The sequence below is a fragment of the Tupaia chinensis genome, unplaced genomic scaffold (genome assembly GCF_000334495.1).
Source record: "Tupaia chinensis unplaced genomic scaffold, TupChi_1.0 Scaffold144346_1, whole genome shotgun sequence".
Classification (NCBI taxonomy): Eukaryota; Metazoa; Chordata; class Mammalia; order Scandentia; family Tupaiidae; genus Tupaia; species Tupaia belangeri.
In genome coordinates this window covers 927,451-934,810 of record NW_006204205.1, presented here as the reverse complement: position 1 = coordinate 934,810, position 7,360 = coordinate 927,451, and positions in this window count along the sequence as shown.

The window sequence follows — 7,360 nt, the reverse complement described above, 5'->3', positions numbered from 1 at the left end:
CTCTGCTCAAGGTTGGCCAGAGGATGTGCTATTTGAGCCTGACTGAGGTGGCTGGTTGGCTGTGTGGGTGGTGAGTTTGCCTCATCTTCTCACCCTGGTAGCCCTGGCAGCTTGTCAGGACCCACTGGAGAGGTCATAACCTCCAGTTCAATCCCAGAGTGAAGGTGGAGGATCTGCAGGGCTTCTCCAGCCTCTGACTTGGGTACTTAGAGGAATGGCTTTGCCATGATGAAGGTCCTGCCATTCAGTGGAGGACAGTGGGCAGCCTTAGGCAGAAGGCATCTGGTGCTATTTCCCAGATAAGAAAGGCTTCCGCCTCTGCTGAGAGTAGAAGGGAATTTTCTTTAGCTTCCTAGTTCTCTGTTAGGCTGGTATGACTGACTGATGGCAGTAGTTCGAATAATGCAGTAAACCGGGGCTACTCCATGTAGGGTGAATTTGGTTGAGATGGTAATATTTTATATCAAAGTATTAACTGCTTATTAAAAGTGTATGGAGATTTCTATGTTATGTGGATATAATTATAGACATCATAGAGGGGCCATTGGCTTGCTGGAAACATCTCTAACAGAGCTGTTAATCCGGAAATGTGTGGCTTGCAGTCAGTTGGCCTTTAGGTAGAGCCCTTCGCTCGTCTTAAGCAGAAATTAAACACAGGTATACATGCTGCTGAGAGCGCAGCTCTGCTCTCTGGACCCACTGCGCGCAGATCACGCGGAACTGCCAAGCCCTGAGGTGACTCCACTGAGAGAGAAGAGGCTATTCTGTGCCTGCAAGGTCTTCATGGCTTACGGTGTTGGGGTGCTCAGGGGAGTAATGACTCCAGCGGGAGCAGAGTCCGACTGCCCGGGTATGGGGAAGGAAGCATCCGGCTGCAGACACCTGTGCTCAGGCCTGGGTGAGTACTTGCTATGTGGACCCTTCTTCCTACATTGTGATAAAGATCCAGCAGTGTAAAAATCACATTGGATACTGACCACTGTCTCCAGTATCCATTTTTTTGGGGGGGGGGGGCGGGGCTGAGCATCTAGAACTTTCTATGTGATCAGTACAAAACTTGGAGTAGGTGACCTATGGGAAAACAAATTTTTCTTGAATGACACATGGATGCTAAGTTTAGGGGGGAAGCTTGGACTAAACCCACCCATCTGTCCAACCACCTGTCCCCCACCTTGAGTGCCAGGCACTGGAAATGCAGCAGCAACTGAAAGAGAAACCCCAGCCTGCTTGGAGCTTACATTTCCCTGAAGAAGTTCAATCGCAGACAAATGCAGCGTCAGAGATGAGGCTGCACGTCAGAGTAGTTTTGACAACCAAATTGAAATGATTTCTGAACTGTTTTTTGGTACTTGTTTAATTTTTGTTTGTTTTAAAATACATACCCAGACACACATCTCAGTGTGTCCGTAACAGCCACCTCTTGGTTTTCTGGAGAATGGGCAGCTCCTGGCTACCTGATAGCTCACAAGTTTCCTTTTGCTATTTTGCATGGAAAATTTTCTATGTTTTATTGTGTTCCATATTCCTTATTCAGGAGGTGAGCAGTCAGACCGACATAGATAGGGATACACATTTGTGGTGACTCTAGGTTGTCATTGTGACTGTTCTTGACTGTGAACTAGGGCCATCGTCTGAGGCTGGGGCACACAGTTTCACACGAAACGGACCCGGGGCTAAGCTTTGAGTCCTCGGGTCTGCCTTTATGGTTTCCTCGGTAGCTGTATTCTTTCCTCCTCTCTCTATATCCAGACATTTCTGCCACGTGCACAATCAGACATTGGCTCCTGACGTCAACAAAAAGACTGGTCAGCAACTGATAAATGTCTTCCTCATTTTTTGCCTTATATTCCAAGGACTGGCTGTGAACTGAGCCTTACGTTATGTCTGTGTGCAGTGTTGAGGGACCTCTCCTGGTCAGCATGGCTGTAAAATTGGCACTGGGGTGGCTCAGGGGACATTTCTGAGTGGAGTTGGGGAGCAGGAGGTGCTGTGGGACCAGAGACCTGCATAGAACCCTCCCCGCATCTGCTGCCTCCAGTACATTCCGGTCCCAACCCCTGTGGGAGGTGCACGTTTCAGCCATGATGGCTCCAGGCGTGTGGGCCTCCCGAGGTCTCGCTCTCCATCCTGACGCCTCTAGGCCTACACAGATCAGGGTGGCAGCTGCCAGCTCTTTGAGACGTTAGAGCACTTAAAAAATGTGTTGAGTGGTACCGAGAAACTGAATTTTAATTGTTTGAAATTTTAACTAAAAGTTAATTTTGAAAATTATATAACCTATAGCAAGAAGTGGGGAACCATAAAAAGCAGACCCAAGGATTCAAAAGTTACTGGAAAACTATTAAGTTATGTTTGGAGCAACTTGGATATGTGAATTTACTTTTACGAATGTAAATTTTATGAACTCTAGATACTGATTGAATATTTTAGGAAAATCTGGCAAATGAAATACGATTTGCTGTTAAGTGTAAAATATATACTGATGTTTGAAGACAGATTGTGGGAAGAAATAAGAAACTTTATTAATAATTTTATATTTATTACATATTGGAATGATAACATTTAGGTATATTAGGTTAAATAAAATATATTATAAAAAATTAACTTTACCTGTCTCTATTTCCTTTTGTAAATGTAGCTTCTAGAAAAGTTACAATTGCATATGCAACTCGTAGTCACAGATCTTGACCCTTGTCTGGGTCTGAGGCTGTTGTATAGTTTAATGGGGTGAAGTTATTTGCTGGACACTCAGACATGCCAGACTCTGTGCTAAGGCCTTAACATGTTTTCAGTGCTCCCGAGAGTCCTGTAAGGAAGGTACTCTGACCCCATTTTAAATATACTGACACCCAGGGCTAGCAGGTGGAGTAGTAGTTAAGGTGCTGGACTCCTCCATGGCTGGCTGCAGTTCAAGTCCCTGACCCTGCGGCTTTAAACTCATACTGGGTGCGAGTGCATGCATGCCCAAAATCCCAAGAGGAGAATGGAGGAGAAAGGATTGTGACATGGCTATTCCCCCTCAGGAGTGATGTCTCACTCTCTCTCTGTCTCTCCAGTGTACATACACACTCTATAGCAAAAACATCTCTCTCTTAAAAAAAATCTATCTATCTATCTATCTATCTATCTATCTATCTATCTATCTATCTATCTATCTATCTATCTATCTATCTATCTATCTATCTATCTATCTATCTATCTATCTATCTATCTATCTATCTATCTATCTATCTATCTATCTATCTATCTATCTATCTATCTATCTATCTATCTATCTATCTATCTATCTATCTATCTATCTATATCTGTCTGTCTGACACTAAGTCTCAGAGCAGTGCAGTCACTCGTTCAATGTTGCACAGCTAATAGGAGCAAAGCTGGACAGGCCAGGGTTAAAGCCCTGCTCACGACACCCACCCCCACCCCTACCCCCACTGCCACCCCAGCCCTGTGAGTTAAATCTCCCTCATGGGCTCAGTGGCTCAGAGCAGGGATGTGTGGTTGGCAAGTGTCCCTGAGGACCAGGAGCATCCCTGAAGGCTCATGCCATTGGCTTTACTGTGTACACACCTGCATTTCTCCCTGGGGTAGGTCACTTTGGAGAGGAGGTGAGCTTTGAGGGGTACCCCGGGAGCATCACCAACCTGCTCTGAGAGGGGAGGGGCCATCTGGGGGGACACAGTCTCCAGTCCCAGCTGCAGCCTTTTGCCGTGTCATGGCAGTGTGTTTCACCAACACCATGAGCTGGCAGGGCCAACAGGGTTGTCGCCCCCGTTTCATAGAGGAGCAACTGAGCCCCAGAATGACTTCCTTGAGGTCACAACCAGATCTGAGACTAGAACCTGGGGTTCTGGTTCCAAATTCAGACTTTTCCCCACTAAATCTGGCTCCAAACAAAGGTAGAATGAAAGGTCTTTCTAGGGCTCATAGTTTTGGGGAACCTTCTACAACATTGCTTTCGTGGTTCCTGAAATCATTGATGTGGTGACAGAAATGCTTCCGTGAAGACGTTTCTTTGGGGTAAATCAGCCTCCGAGTGAGCGGGTTTCTCAGATGGTCTCCTGAGTGGGCGAAGGGCCATGCGATGTAGTGAGGTGGCACAGGGCAGGGAGGTTAGTAGGTGAGAGGGGATATTCAGGCTGGGACAAGTGCAGTGTGGAGTGGGTCCCATGCAGATCCACATTTGGCCTCCTCTGTTCCCCTGAGGCTAGAAATCTCTTTCCCAGGGGCTTCTGATTCTCTCCTGAAGCCTCAGCTCAGACCGCTGCCAGGCAGGACTTGGAGGAAGCAGGTTCTGGGCTTACCTGAATCTCATGTCTGGGCTCAAGTGGCTTTTGGAGCCCTAGGCTGTCTTGGATCTGCTGTTCCTAGCTATGTGGGCAGTTGCGTCAGCTCTCTATAGCAAAAACATCTCTCTCTTAAAAAAAATCTATCTATCTATCTATCTATCTATCTATCTATCTATCTATCTATCTATCTATATCTGTCTGTCTGACACTAAGTCTCAGAGCAGTGCAGTCACTCGTTCAATGTTGCACAGCTAATAGGAGCAAAGCTGGACAGGCCAGGGTTAAAGCCCTGCTCACGACACCCACCCCCACCCCTACCCCCACTGCCACCCCAGCCCTGTGAGTTAAATCTCCCTCATGGGCTCAGTGGCTCAGAGCAGGGATGTGTGGTTGGCAAGTGTCCCTGAGGACCAGGAGCATCCCTGAAGGCTCATGCCATTGGCTTTACTGTGTACACACCTGCATTTCTCCCTGGGGTAGGTCACTTTGGAGAGGAGGTGAGCTTTGAGGGGTACCCCGGGAGCATCACCAACCTGCTCTGAGAGGGGAGGGGCCATCTGGGGGGACACAGTCTCCAGTCCCAGCTGCAGCCTTTTGCCGTGTCATGGCAGTGTGTTTCACCAACACCATGAGCTGGCAGGGCCAACAGGGTTGTCGCCCCCGTTTCATAGAGGAGCAACTGAGCCCCAGAATGACTTCCTTGAGGTCACAACCAGATCTGAGACTAGAACCTGGGGTTCTGGTTCCAAATTCAGACTTTTCCCCACTAAATCTGGCTCCAAACAAAGGTAGAATGAAAGGTCTTTCTAGGGCTCATAGTTTTGGGGAACCTTCTACAACATTGCTTTCGTGGTTCCTGAAATCATTGATGTGGTGACAGAAATGCTTCCGTGAAGACGTTTCTTTGGGGTAAATCAGCCTCCGAGTGAGCGGGTTTCTCAGATGGTCTCCTGAGTGGGCGAAGGGCCATGCGATGTAGTGAGGTGGCACAGGGCAGGGAGGTTAGTAGGTGAGAGGGGATATTCAGGCTGGGACAAGTGCAGTGTGGAGTGGGTCCCATGCAGATCCACATTTGGCCTCCTCTGTTCCCCTGAGGCTAGAAATCTCTTTCCCAGGGGCTTCTGATTCTCTCCTGAAGCCTCAGCTCAGACCGCTGCCAGGCAGGACTTGGAGGAAGCAGGTTCTGGGCTTACCTGAATCTCATGTCTGGGCTCAAGTGGCTTTTGGAGCCCTAGGCTGTCTTGGATCTGCTGTTCCTAGCTATGTGGGCAGTTGCGTCAGCTCTCTGAACATCAGTTTCCCCATCTATAAAATGGGTGAAGATTAGCCCAGAGCATGTAAGACACCGGGCCTCTGGCCTGGCGTCCGGTGGTGAGATGAACACTGGAAGTTTAGTTGCATGCAGATTCTAGGATCCTTTTTCATGGGAAGCCTGGGAAAAATATCCATGGCCTGGGGTTCTGGGCAGACAGGAAATGGGACTATAACTTTTTTCCTCCAGAAGAAATTGCATGCCTAGTGTGAGTGCTTTAGTTTCTTCACTATGAAATTTGGTAGCAATGCCAATACAGTTGGCAGAGGTTGGTGGGGCTGCAAGAGTCCAGCAGATTCAGTGCTTGCTCCTGCTTGAGTTGTAGAGGCGAGACCCCAGGAAGATGCATGCCTGGTGTCGCCTTGATGCAAAATTAGTTTCTTAAGGAGCTGGCTTGCTGTACCAGACATTTTCTCAAAAGTATCCGTTAAGCAAGAGCTGAAGAAGATCTTTTTTTCTGGGTGTACTCAAAATCCCTAAAGGCAACCTTGTCTCCCAGAAGAAATTACAAATTCTGGATTATGTAAACACTGTCTAGGAAGCCTCTATGGAGGTTGTCTTTATTCCAGCCAACCTGCCTTCAGGGTGGAGAACCTGGTTAGCCCTGCCAGAGAATGCCCCAGAGCCAGCTCAAGGCTCAGAGTGGCCCCAGACCGCCTCCTTGAACCCTCAGCCAGCCTTATAGAGGAAGGTGGCAGTGCTGGTCACTGCCCTTGCCAGCCAGTGTGGGGCACAGCTTTGCTGCCTGCCTTCTTTCACCTTCCATGGTCACTGGGCACTCAAAGGCCTTCCCTGGCAGAGAGCAGGGATCTGCTTGGGCAGAGGCACATTCCAGCCCATTTGTGTACAATCCCCTCACCTCTGTGCTGCTCTGCCCAAGACAGGACCGACCCCCTTTGAGAGTGAAGTTGCATCCAGCAACAAGACAGGAAGGTCTCCCTCCCTCTGCCCGGGCTCCCAGGCAAGGATGATGTGGGCCGACTGAGAGCTGATAACAGCTTGCCCTTAGGAAGTGGGCCTCTGACTGGCCTGGTCTCATGAAGCCACGGCGGCCCTTGCCTCTGCAGATGGCCACTGGGTGATCAGCTGCAGTCCTGGCCCTTCTGCCTTTGAACTGAGTGCTCTGTCTCCTTCCCTCCTGGGAGCCGTTCTGAACTGTCAGTTCCCAGGGATTAGATGCATGTTTAGGCTGGATGAACTCATGAATGAAAATATTTGCTTCGTGGTTTCGGCAACGGAGACCTGCACGGTGGGCCCCCTTTTCTGTCCCCTCTCTCTTCCAGCACCACCCACCCAGGCCCACCCTAATAACAGGGGCCAAGGCCCTTCCAGCAGCACTTAAGCTGCCCTGTGAGAGTTTGGAGATGGGCCTCTGTGCTCTGACGAAACCGACCTGGCAGCCTCTGGGCCTGGTGAGCGCTTTGCTATTTTTTTTCCTGGTTCATGATATCTTCTTCCGCACAGGACGGTGGAGGGACAGCCCAGGCTCTTCTGCATTTGGGGGAAGGGGGTGCTGGAGGAGAGGACCTGGCCCTGGGTTTGCCTGCCTCACCTGGCTTTGATGCCAGCGCACCAAGGGTGTGGGTCCTGTGGTTGGGAAGCTGAGTCAGCTCGTCAGTGTCAAAGTGTGGGATTGTGGAAGAGATGGAAAGATCAGGGTTCGAATCTCACTCAGCCTCCTCTTGGTTGTGTGCTCTTGAGAAAGTTGTGCAGCTGTTCTACTCGCCTAATTGACAGATAAGGGACTCCTAGTCCCTTC